Below are 12,566 nucleotides of genomic sequence, written 5' to 3' on the forward strand. Positions count from 1 at the left end.
GGGGTGGTATCCTGTCCTTCACTGGAGGTGTCTAACTAGAGGTTAACTGCCACTTGTTAGGGATGTTGTAGTTGTGCATCTCACACTGCAGATTCTCCATTGAGCAGGGGGTAGGCTGGATGACCTCCCAGGATGATGCTGATAATGCTGGTGCTGATTTATTAGATTTACATACCACCCTTCATCATAAGATCTCAGGGTGGTTCACAGATCCTTCAAACACTTCACGTGGTCCCCAAAATTCAGACCTTCCAAGTGTCCCTATTTTCAAGGGACGTCCCTGATTTAGTGAAGTTGTCCCAGTTTCTGATTTGATCCCGGAATCTCCCACTTTTCCTTAGGATTTCCCTATTTTCATTGGAGAAATCTTGGAGGGTATGGAGTTCTCCGACCCCTGAGCTGTCTGAAGGCAATCCTGTATAAGGAAGTTGTTTGTTTTTTATTAAAGTTTTATTATGTTTTTATATACAGTGGTACCTTGGTTCTCAAACAATCAGTTCCGGAAGTCTGTTTGACTTCCGAAATGTTCAGGAAAAACCAAGCCGTGGCTTCTGATTGGTGCAGGCACCCTGGAAGCAATAGCCGACAGCTGCATCAAATGTTCAGCTTCCGAAAAAAATGTTCGAAAACCAGAACACTTACTTCCGGGTTTTCGGTGTTTGGGAACCAAGGCATTTGAGAACCAAGGAACCACTGTATGTTGGAAGCTGCCTAGAGTGGCTGGGGCAACCCAGTAAGATGTATGGGGTATAAATAGTAAAGTTATCGTTATGGAATGGGGTGTCCCTATTTTCAGCAGAGAAATGTTGGAGGGTAGGACAATTTGTTTCAACAAGGAGCATCATCCTGCTATAAGAGGCAGCCAAAGCAGGAGATACATTTTCCAGCCACTCTGCAGAGCCGTGCTGTCAATCACACAGACTCCAATGAAGTTTTCATCATTCCCATCCAAAAGAGGCGGCTGTCTGCATTTTCAGAAACTGATTGCTTGAGACGTAGAGTGCTGAATTCAGCATTGTGCAAGACAGACAGCATGAAGATCTTGCGAAGACAACGGCACAAAGCATACCTGTTATCACTCACATCGTTGACTCGGGGCCAAAATCAACCGTGGGACAAGAAAAGACAGTAATTGTCTTGGTTGTTTAAGTGAACTCCAAAAGATCACTTACTGCTGTTTGTTTAATCCTAATGAGCATCAGCCTCCTATGATTGCGCTTAAGTCTCTGCGGCGGCAATGCTTCTTTCTGGTTCATCCATATGTTGAAGACTCTCTAATTCTTGGAAGCCTAAATCATATAATGAAGAGGTGTCTTTGTTCAAGACTGCTTAGAACTCTTTACCCTGAATCTCAATTGTGTAGGGATTGGTTGCGGCCCTAATCAGAGATGTACACTCTGACTGTCTCTCTTTCACCGTTGCTTCACATATCATAGAGTCATAGAGTTGGGAAGGACCAGAAGGGTCATCTGAAGTCCACCCCCCCCCCCAACAATTCAGGAATCTTGTGCCCAACGCGGGGCTTGAACCCACAACTCTTGAGATTGAGAGTCTCATGTTCTACGGACTGCCCTATCTCGATGGTTCCCTAACTTTTAAAGGAAGTTCTTGGGTTCAGGATTGTTTCAAAGGAAACTTTGATTCCACCCATCAGGACCTCTGGTGATAGGTGAACATCCCTTGGCTCAATTTGGAATTGGTTCAGAGTGATCTATAAGCTTTTTAGCTATATTGGCTCCCAGTATGTTTCCGAGCACAATTCAAAGTGTTAGTGCTGACCTTTAAAGCCCTAAATGGCCTCAGTCCAGTATACCTAAAGGAGCGTCTCCACCCCCATTGTTCTTTTTTTTTTAAAAAAAATATTTATTAAAGTTTTTTTCGACAACAAAAACATACAAAAATACAAAACACAAAAAGAAAATACAAAAACACAAAATAGAAAAAATACAAAGATACAAAAAATACAAAAAACAAAAATTCTTACTTGCAAACCTTATTTCAAATCTATTGAGTTCCTCTCCCACCTTCTGCTGCGTTTCTTGATATTTCATATTTAGTAAATTCTAATTCTTACATAAAATCTTAAATTCCTTAGATATTATCATATAACTACATCTATTTTCCTTATCTTTTATAGAATCAATCTATATCTTACTTCCTAATTAAATATCCTTATCTTCTAACAATACATATTTTCAAACCTTATTGTTATCTACAACCTCCTTGTATCTCCCTCACTGTCATTAAATCAATCTATTACATGCTTATTTTTCAAATAGGTTTTAAATTTCTTCCAATCTTCTTCCACTGCTTCTTCACTCCGATCCCGAAGTCTCCCCGTCAACTCAGACAGTTCCATATATTCTATCAGCTTCTTCTGCCATTCATCCACAGTTGGTAATTCTTTATTCTTCCAATTCTTTGCCAATAGTATTCTTGCTGCTGTTGTGGCATACAAAAAGAAAACAACATCTTTCTTGGGGATGTCATCCCCTGTTATCCCAAGTAAGAAGGCCTCTGGTTTCTTAACAAAAGTGTTTTTCAACACTTTTTTCAATTCATTATAAATCTTTTCCCAGAAGTCTCTCACCCCCATTGTTCTGCCCGGACACCGAGGTCTAGTGCTGAGGGCCTTCTGGCGGTTCCCTCGTTGCGAGAAGCCAAGTTGCAGGGAACCAGGCAGAGGGCCTTCTTGGTAGTGGCACCCACCCTGTGGAATGCCCTCCCACCAGAAGTCAAAGAGAACAACAATTACCAGACCTTTAGAAGGCATCTCAAGGCAGCCCTGTTTAGGAAGGCTTTTAATCTTTAATCAATTATTTTATTGGAAGCCGCCCAGAGTGGCTGGGGAAACCCAGCCAGATGGGCGGGGTATAAATAAATTATTATTATTATTATTATTATTATTATTATTATTATTATTATTATTATTTTATTATTATTTTCAGATACAGTGGACCCTCTAGTTACATACTGCTCTGGATATGTAACTTTCGGGTTACAAACACGGCAAACCTGGAAGTGTATGCTTCTGGGTTTTGCCACACGCGCATGCGCATAAGCGCTCTGCATACTGCGTGTGTGTGCAGAAGCGGCGCCTCTGCCTACGGACTTTTCAGGTTGCGGATGGATCCCTGGAATGAATTTAATTCGCATCCGGAGAGTCCACTGTAATTATTTGGGAAGCCTTGCCTGTTTGCCAACACTTTGCTTCTGACTTACGATGTTAACATCCCATGTGGATGCTGCTGCGCATTATCATATTATTGTTCCCTGGAAATGGCAGAATTGGGAAGGGGTGTTGTCCAATCTCCTGCTAAAAGCAACAGGTTTAGAGCTATGGCATCCACAAGAAGTGCCACCCATCTTCTGCTTGAGAGCATCCAGGGACGGTGAACCAAACAACTCCCAGATAAGGATGGGGGGAAAGTCTGAGATCTGATTCAGTTTGCATTTACAGTGGTGCCTCGCTAGACGAAATTAATTCGTTCCACGGGTCTTTTCTTATAGCGAAAAATTCGTCTAGCGAATCCCATAGGAACGCATTGAATTTTTTTCCCCATAGGAACGCATTAATTGAATTTCAATGCATTCCTATGGGAAACCGCGATTCGCTAGACGAATTTTTCGTAAAACACTTTCGTCTAGCGAGGTAACCTCCGCTCGAAAAATCCTTTTGTTAAGCGGATATTTCGTTAAGCAGGGCATTTGTTAAGCGAGGCACCACTGTACAGGCAAACGTCCCAATTCCACACTTTCTGGAACAATACACGAACCGAAATTTGCCCTTCTCTGAATATTTGCTGTATTTGTTCTCCATCCGAGTCATATGTAAAAATACACATGGACTGTGGTTAAGTGTGCATTATATTAAGGAAAGCAGCTTCGCAGGGAAAAAAAATGCGTATATTAGGCACAATTGCATAGAAAAATGTGTATATCAGGAGGAATTTGTACTAAAACAAATCTACACGAGGACCTAAAAATAATAATCACAAACTGATTTGGAAATGTGGAGGGCTGAATTTAAGATTGGGGGAAATGAGATACTGCAATGAGATACTCCTTACGTTCAACAAAAATCTACCCTCCTGTTAAATGCCAGCCTACTAGGTGTAGTTCAGCCCTTGAGGGCAGCAAGAGAAGAAATATCTGCCCTCTTCTGTGTGACAGCACCTCTGGTATTTGAAGACTGTGATAGCAAAGCTAGATTGCAAAGTCTCAGGACAGCTGGATAGCTCAATTGGTTAGAGCATGCCAAGGTTTCAGGTTCGATTCCCTGCATAGTCCTGCATTACAGGGGGTTGGACTAGATGATCCTCAGGCTCCCTCTCAACCCTATGATTCTATAAAATAAATAAGCTGGTGCTGAGCTGTACAGGGGCTGAATATGTTAATACCAACACTTCAAGCGTGACCTTTTAGCAGGTGGGCATCCCGTGAAATCTTGGAAAGGGGGGGATTTAAGGATCCTTAAGGACATACATAGTGGCGCTGTGGTCTAAACCACTGAGCCTTGGGCTTGCCGATCAAAACGTTGGCGGTTTGAATCCCCGCGACGGGGTGAGCTCCCGTTGCTCAGTCCCAGCTCCTGCCAACCTAGCAGTTCGAAAGCACACCCAAAAGTGCAAGGAGATAAATAGGTACTGTTCCAGCAGGAAGGTAAACGGCGTTTCCATGCGCTGCTCTGGTATCGGTGTTCCATTGTGCCAGAAGCGAATTAGTCATGCTGGCCACATGACCCGGAAAAACTGTCTGCGGACAAATGCCAGCTCCCTTGGCCTGTAAAGCGGGATGAGTGCCGCAACCCCAGAGTCGTTCGCGATTGGACTTAACTGTCTGGTGCCCCTTTACCTTTACTTTTAAGGTTAAGGACAAAGGACAGCTGCTCTTAACTTTAGTTACAAGAGCTACCGTACTACTGGGAGTTGAACCTACCTATAGCATAGCTGAAGCAGATTGTGGCACAGACATGCACAGTGGTAGGTCTGATCTTTGCGATAGGTTATCAGCCCTGCCTTTGAGAAGAAGCCTGACAGCTCGAGGTGTGTGTAGCAATGCAAATGAGACCTGCTTTCCACGAAAAGGAAAGAACAGCCAAGCTTCAGCCCCAGTCTGCCGTTGGGCAGAGCAATTAAATCTTGTCGGGTGTTGAGTTTCTTCAGGGGCCACTTTCAACAAGGGAAGGCAGGGCGAAGGCTCCGAGGTTTGACGCGATAATTGCCTAGCCTGGCAATGGAAATCCAAGCTCTGGTCTCTTTTGCCAGGAGAAGAACCAGCCACCACCTGTTCTTATTACAACCTGTCGACGGGGAGACCTTTTCGGTAGCCAAGCCATTAATCTGTGGGGCTTTGGTGTGCATTTGAAAATTAGGAGTCTTCCTGCATGGGAAGCAGAAGGAGAGGAAGTCTGAAAACGTATACGTTCGCCTTGGTTGATACTGCAACTAATCCAGAATACTGCAGCTAGACTGGTGACTGGGAGCAGCCGCCAATGTCATATAACAGCGGTCCTGAAAGACCTACATTGGCTCAAAGTGTTGGTGCTGACCTTTAAAACCCTAAACAACCACGGCCCTGTATACCTGCAGGAGCGTCTCCACCCCCATTGTTCAGCCCGGACACTGAGGTCCAGCTCCGAGGGCCTTCTGGTGGTTCCCTCCCTGCAAGAAGCAAAGTTACAGGGAACCAGGCAGAGGGCCTTCTCGGTGGTGGCACCCGCCCCGTGGAACCCCCTCCCATCAGATGTCAAGGAAGATGAAAAACTACATAACCTTTAGAGGACACCTGAAGGCAGCCCTGTATTGGGAAGTTTTTTTAAAAAAAAATGTTTGATGTTTTACAGTATTATGTTTCTGTATAGGCTGGAAGCCACCCAGAGTGGCTGGGGCAACCCAGTCAGATGGGCAGGGAACAAACAATATGATGATGATGATGATGATGATGATGATGATGATGATGATGATGATGATGTACGCTGCCTACAGAAGCTGTGAAGGATGTGAGCATTGCATGGGACCAGGGCCGTCTTAAGCATATCTGGCACCGTGGTGTAAAGATCCCTCCAGCACCACCCCCTGGCAACTCCAAAACAAGGGAGGGGGCAGTGGAAAATGTCTTATGCCTCCCCCACCGCCCCGATCCCCGGCATGGTGGCGGCGATCAAGCAGGAAAACGTGCTGGTGGACATGCTCTCTGGCATCGGGGCGCCTGAGAAGGCAGCCCAGGAAAGTTGTGCGCCGCCTTTTGCCAGGAAGCAGGAGGAGGACAACGACTGGGAGCAGGGCCGTCTTTAGCAGATGCAGAGGCTTAGGAGGAAAGCTGCATGCAGCTTCCATCCTAAGCCTCTGTGGAGATCGCTCTCCTCCTGCGGAGGCTTGGGAAGAAAGCTGCACACCCGCCAGCCATATAGTTGGTGGGGCACAGCTGGCGGGCGTGCAGGGAAAGGGGAGGCTGCCGGCAAAGCAGCGCAGCTCCCCCACTCGCTGGGACGCCCCTGAGAGGCCAGCGCCCTGGCGCAACGAACCACTAAGACCAATGGGAAAGACGGCTCTGCATGGGGCAGTGTCCATGTGGGCTTCCTGCTCTTTGCTCACGAAACTCAGCAGTTCTTTCCATAGAAGTCAACTGTAACGTGAGCATCAATTGTTGCTCTACAATCATGCATAGACTGCATGGGAACTAGAAGTCCAGGTGATGAGCATGGTTCTCCGCTCCAGATTTTATCCTAACAACAACCCTGTGAGGCTGAGAGACAGTGACACGCCCAAGGCAACCCAGTAAACTTCATGGCTGAATGGATATTCGAACCCTGCACTTGCAAGTCCTAGCCCAACATGCTAACAGTTAAACCACATGGGTTCTTGAGTTTGCACCCCTCCTGCAAATCCAGCCAGCCAGCCAGCTATGTCTCCTTTGAGATGTTCCACTCCATTACGGTCCTCACCATTTTCACACCCACACACCCCATACCAGACACAACATATTGGGACTATTGAGCATACCTGGCTCCAGGGGGCTGGGATTTTTTTGAGGAGGGGGGGGGGGGGCTCCTACATTTTCCCTCTGAACTTTTTCTTTTGAACCCCTGCAAATCTTGTGGTTCTACTTAGCATACTAGTATCATCTACATCTTATTTCTAACTTGGTGACCCTGTTTGGCTGCAATCCAATCGGCCCTCACCAGCTGAGCTTGCTATTAGAGGGAGTGTTTTTCACGCAAACACATACCATCATTCTTTACAACTATGCAAGGAAAAATGTGGGCTAGTAGTCCTCACCTTTCAAACACATATGGCAAAGTAACAGTAGCAGGAACTTTGAGCAGGTGTCGAAATCTTTGTTGTCGCCACATTTAACTCCTGTATATCTTGAGACAAGGGACGTTTTAAGAGTTCCTTTAAATTTAGGTCTCAGTCCCAGGGCCTGTCCTCAGCGATAAAGTTTTTTAAATTTCATTTATTCATTCTAAGAATCGCAACCTCTTTTCCTCTACCAAATGGAGCTGCCTGGAGCAAGTAACAAAAGCAATCCATCATAAATTATAAAAAACCACATCAAAACAGAGAACAAGAGCAGCAGTATAACCAGAAAAGAATTAATGACTTAGCATGGAGCCAAACTGCAATAAGAAGAGTTTATAATACAGACAGAAGGGGTGGGTGTGTAGAGAAAAAGATTCCTAGTATTCCATCATTGCTTGAAAACCTTGCTTTTCCAGCAAAGGAAGAGGCAGAATATTCTCTGTGGCAGGAAGCTTCACGTATTGGGGGCCACCACCGAGAAGACCCTCTCGCATCTTTTTTTTATTATAAAAATGTATTTATTAAAGATTTTTTCCAAACAACAAGAACATACGAAAGTACAAAACACACAAAAAATACAAAATACAAAAAATACAAAATACAAAAAAATACAAAATACAAAAAATACAAAAACAAAAATTCTTACTTATAACCCTTATTTCTAATCTAATTGACTTCCTCTTTCCACCTCCTGCTGCGGTTCTTTGTATTTCGTACTTAGTAAATTCTAAATCTTATATAAACTCTGATTATTACTTCAATATTACCTTGTTACTATATCTTTTATATCTTATCCTTATAAACTCTTACTTCTTAATTAATTTAATTGCCTGCATTGAGTACATGGCCAAAATGAACTTATGCTTGAACTTTGAAAAAAGCAAAATCCTGGTGTTTGGTAACTCACGCACGAGTTATAGCTGGGTTTTTGGAGGTAAACCCATCCAGCAGGTCTTTAAATTCAATTATCTAGGAATCACCTATCACCATAGGCTCCTCTGGTCTCCACATCGAGGCGTGGTGGTGAACGCCAGTAAGATATCCACGCAGGCAATTACGCGATTTTTTACAACAAGGGGCAACTCACATATCCCTTCTGCGCTCAAGATCTTCAATGCCAAGACCATTTCACAACTGCTCTACGGCATTCCAATCTGGATCCCGGGGTTCACCCAGACAGTAGAGCAAGTGCAATCAACCTTTCTCTACAAGATTTTCTCTGTTCCAAGATGCGTCCCATATGCAGTTTTATGTCTAGAGGGAGCTCAACACAAGGTGGAATCTGTCGCCTGGGCAAGATTCCTTATATTCTGGCTAAAAATCTGCCTCAACTCTGACAGAGATCCCTTCCTCCAGGTAATGCTTTCGGACACCTTCCTCCCCCCAGGGCTGCAACACTTCAATAGGAAGGTACTGCAACTGGGGCTTTCAATAGAACTCCTCCGCTCAATGTCCTTACAATCTGCCAAAGCCACAGTCATTACTAGGTTGTGGGACATTGAGAGACAGGATCTTATAGCGGCAGCAGGCACAACATGTTCCCCCCTTCTTTTCCACCTCCCGTGGGCTCATGAAACAAAACCTAACTATCTTGACTTCCTACTGAACCCACAGGAAAGAAGGGCATTTTCGTTGGCCAGGTTCAATGCAAATCCATCGAACCTCCTGTGGGGAAGATTCTCGGGCAGGGCGAAGGATGAGAGGATCTGTCCGTGTCATGACCCTCAGGTGGAAAGCCTTCCACATATGGTTTTTCATTGTAACCTTTACGTCGACCTTCGTCAACGGTTCCTGGACCGGCTCTGCATTCCCAGAGGGAGACCAGAGCGGGAAATCTTGCGGTTCCTCTTGCTGGGGAAGGACCCGGTCCTCACCGAGATGGTGGCTCAATATCTTAATTTACTATTTTCTCGGCGTTGTACTCTGCAGTCGTCTGAGTCGCCGGAAGCCCCATTGTCGTGAAAGCGGATGGCGGATTATTCCCTTCCGTCTCTTGGCACAGCGTTTGCCACAGTGACAGTTTTAATCTGTTATTATTTTGTATGCGAGTTTGTTTGATGCCAATAAAGGTTTTACTTACTTACTCTTAATTAATTTATCCTTATCTTCTATCAATACTTGTTTTACACCCTTGTATTGTCTACAACCTCTTTGTATCTCCCTCACTTCCATTGACCCTCTTGCATCTCGCCCCCAGTGACATCTGTGCCTAGTATAGCCTAGTGGCACGGAGAAAAGGACCTCATAAGACGACTTCAGCTTTGTGCAGGACCTGAATACAAGATGATTGCCTTCCTCTGTCCACCCTGTCGTCCAAGGATGGGGAACCTTAGGCCGACACCATGTTATTGACCTGCAATGGTCATTAGTTCAAGCTATTGTGGCTGATAGTCAGGGATGATGGGAGAGGTATTTCAGAAACCACTGGAGGAGGGCTGTAATGAGAATCCTAGAATCCCAGAATTGTAGAGTTGGAAGGGAACCCTAAGGCTCATCTAGTCCAACCTCCTGCAATGCAGGAATCTCAGCTAAAGCATCCGTGACAGATGGCTATCCAACCATCTAGGGAGGACCAGCTGGGGGAATCCCCAAGAGAAGAGACCCTAGGCCAGTGGTTCTCATACTTTTTCTCTGGGACACACATTCAGAATAAAAACTTGCTCATGCCACACCGATCTTTTAATCGATAGTGAAAACAAAAAGAAACAACACCTAGCAGGGCTTGATTTATAGCACAGAACACAACTACTTTATAATATGTTCGTGGGACATCCAGAAAGTATAAAACAATGCAGCTACATAAGAGCGTGAATCACTCCCAAAATATAATTATAAATGAGCCTCGTACATGTGTACCTTATGTATGCTTACAAACTCAATTAGAGGTGTGAGTTTGCTTTCGGCGGGTAATCTCATTTATACGAGGTCTAATTGGAGACAAACTCACACCTCCTCATCTACATGAAAAAGACTTTCTCCTCCATATTTGTCAAAGTTGAAAATCCCTGTTCACAACAATACCTTGCGGAGAACGTGCTCTTGAAGAGAGGCGTGAGTACTGTTTCTGGTTATATATTTTATATATATATTGGATATACAATTTATTGATATTGATATCATACTATACCGAAATGTTTAAATGTTTCTTTGATTGTCCTCATAGGAGCCAGCTCCTTGGGGCCGAGGTCCCTTCGCCTGTCCCCCTCCCCCAATAAAACATATGAGCCCTAAACGGCCTGTATACCTGAAGGAGCGTCTCCACCCCCATCGTTCAGCCCAGACACTGAGGTCCAGCTCCGAGGGCCTTCTGGCGGTTCCTTCCCTGCGAGAAGTGAGGTTGCAGAGAACCAGGCAGAGGGCCTTCTCGGTAGTGGCGCCCGTCCTGTGGAACACCCTCCCATCAGATGTCAAGGAGATTAGTAACTATAGAACCTTTAGAAGACACCTGAAGGCAGCCCTAGATAAGGAAGCTTTTAAATGTGTAATGCTATATATATATATATATATATTAATATTGATTGGGAGCCACCCAGAGTGGCTGGGGAAACCTAGCCAGATGGGCAGGGTATAAATTATTATTATTATTATTATTATTATTATTATTATTATTATTATTATTATTTATAGGAGGACAGGTTCCCCCAAAGTTGATGGGCACTGCCATTAAAATGGGTGTGTGTGTGTGTGCCATGTTTTGTGATCAGTCTTGTGGGGCCGGGGCTTACCTGCCCCCTCCATATTTTATTCGAGTGGGCACCCTTGCTTGTCCTTGAATCTTCCTGGCACACTTGCCACCCTCTCCTGCCACATCCTTTGAGCACCACAGCCCTAGGCAAAGTGCCCTCTGGGGAGGATGGGAGACCTCCTCATGTCAGTAGACCCAGGCAAGCTTAGATGGTGATGATGGAGACAGCAGCAGCGATCTGAGAAGCATCCGATGCCTCGATCTGGATGCAGGCATGAACAGTGGACAATGGTGGGCTGTCCACAGCTGGCCAAGAATCTCAGGTCCTCCGAGTGCTGACACCAACCCTGTTTGAGTTATTGTTGTTATTTATCAAATTTGCAAATTTGATTTCCAAAGAGGTTGGCGGCAGTTTCTGAGCAATGGGAAACAGGCACTCTTCACATGCTCTGAAATGCTCCGCTCGTCTTACCTTTTCATGTACTCCAGGGGCTAAGGTCATTGTAACGCTGGAGAAGGGCAAGAGTCTGCCTAGCTCCGGCTGAGGACTGAGCCGCCCAAACCTCAGCCCACCCCATTCCAGCCCCTGCAGTTCTGTTTGCTTACGAGGAGGAGACCCTGTCATCGCGAGCGGGACATTTTGCAGAAGAAGTCTGGAAGGATGTGACGCCTCCAGAATGAGGCCATCTCCCGACTGTGTTTCCAGTCAACGTCATTTGGAAGCCATGCTGTCACGCGCACAAATGTAGAAGCAGGCATTCCTCTCTCCACCTAATCCCCAGTCGTTTCCACCCTGTTACAAACAGTATTTGGTCGCAAAGAGTGACCAAATTCTGCCAGAGTTGTTTCGCCCTCTCATATCAGTTCTCCTTGCTGGTCCCACTTTTTCTAAAGCTCTGTTTTCTCCCCCATTTCTTGGGCGTCCGCCCTCGGCCCTTGACAAGCTACCCAATAAAGATTTCCAAGATGCTGGGGTGAAGATTAACATCCTTGGCTGCGATTTCTCCCCTTGCGTTCATACGGCTTCCCAAAAGAAACATTACGGCTCAGTGCAAACATTGTATTTCACTCAGCAAGGCGCACACCTCTGATCCTGCTTCACTGGCCCTTTTTGATCGTGCTAGACCAGGAGGCAGAGAACATACCCTCTTGGTTTTATGGGGTGGTGGCCATAGGGCTGAGCTCATCTATGAAATATGGGCATGTAGCATTGCAGAAGAAACCTTAGACAAGAACTGAGCTGCAGAACTTGCGCTGAATATCAGGGTCCCAGGTGATAGTATGTATTGTTATTACCGTATTGGCCCGAAAATAAGCCGCACCTTTAAAATTCATGCGGGGGGGGGGGGAGAGAGGAAAGAAATACCTGAATATAAGCCGCTCCCTTAAAATTCCGCAGGCACTCACACTCGTTCCATTTTACCATATGTCCGTTTCAGCAGCGAGATCGTAAAAGCCGATAATTGTAAGGTCGCGAATTTAAGCCGCACTTTAACTTTTCACCGTCGGAATTTGGGGGGAAAGTGTGGCTTATATTTGGGCAATAAGATATTATTATTTATATAGGGGCACACAAA

The sequence above is a fragment of the Zootoca vivipara genome, chromosome 13 (genome assembly GCF_963506605.1).
Source record: "Zootoca vivipara chromosome 13, rZooViv1.1, whole genome shotgun sequence".
Lineage (NCBI taxonomy): Eukaryota > Metazoa > Chordata > Lepidosauria > Squamata > Lacertidae > Zootoca > Zootoca vivipara.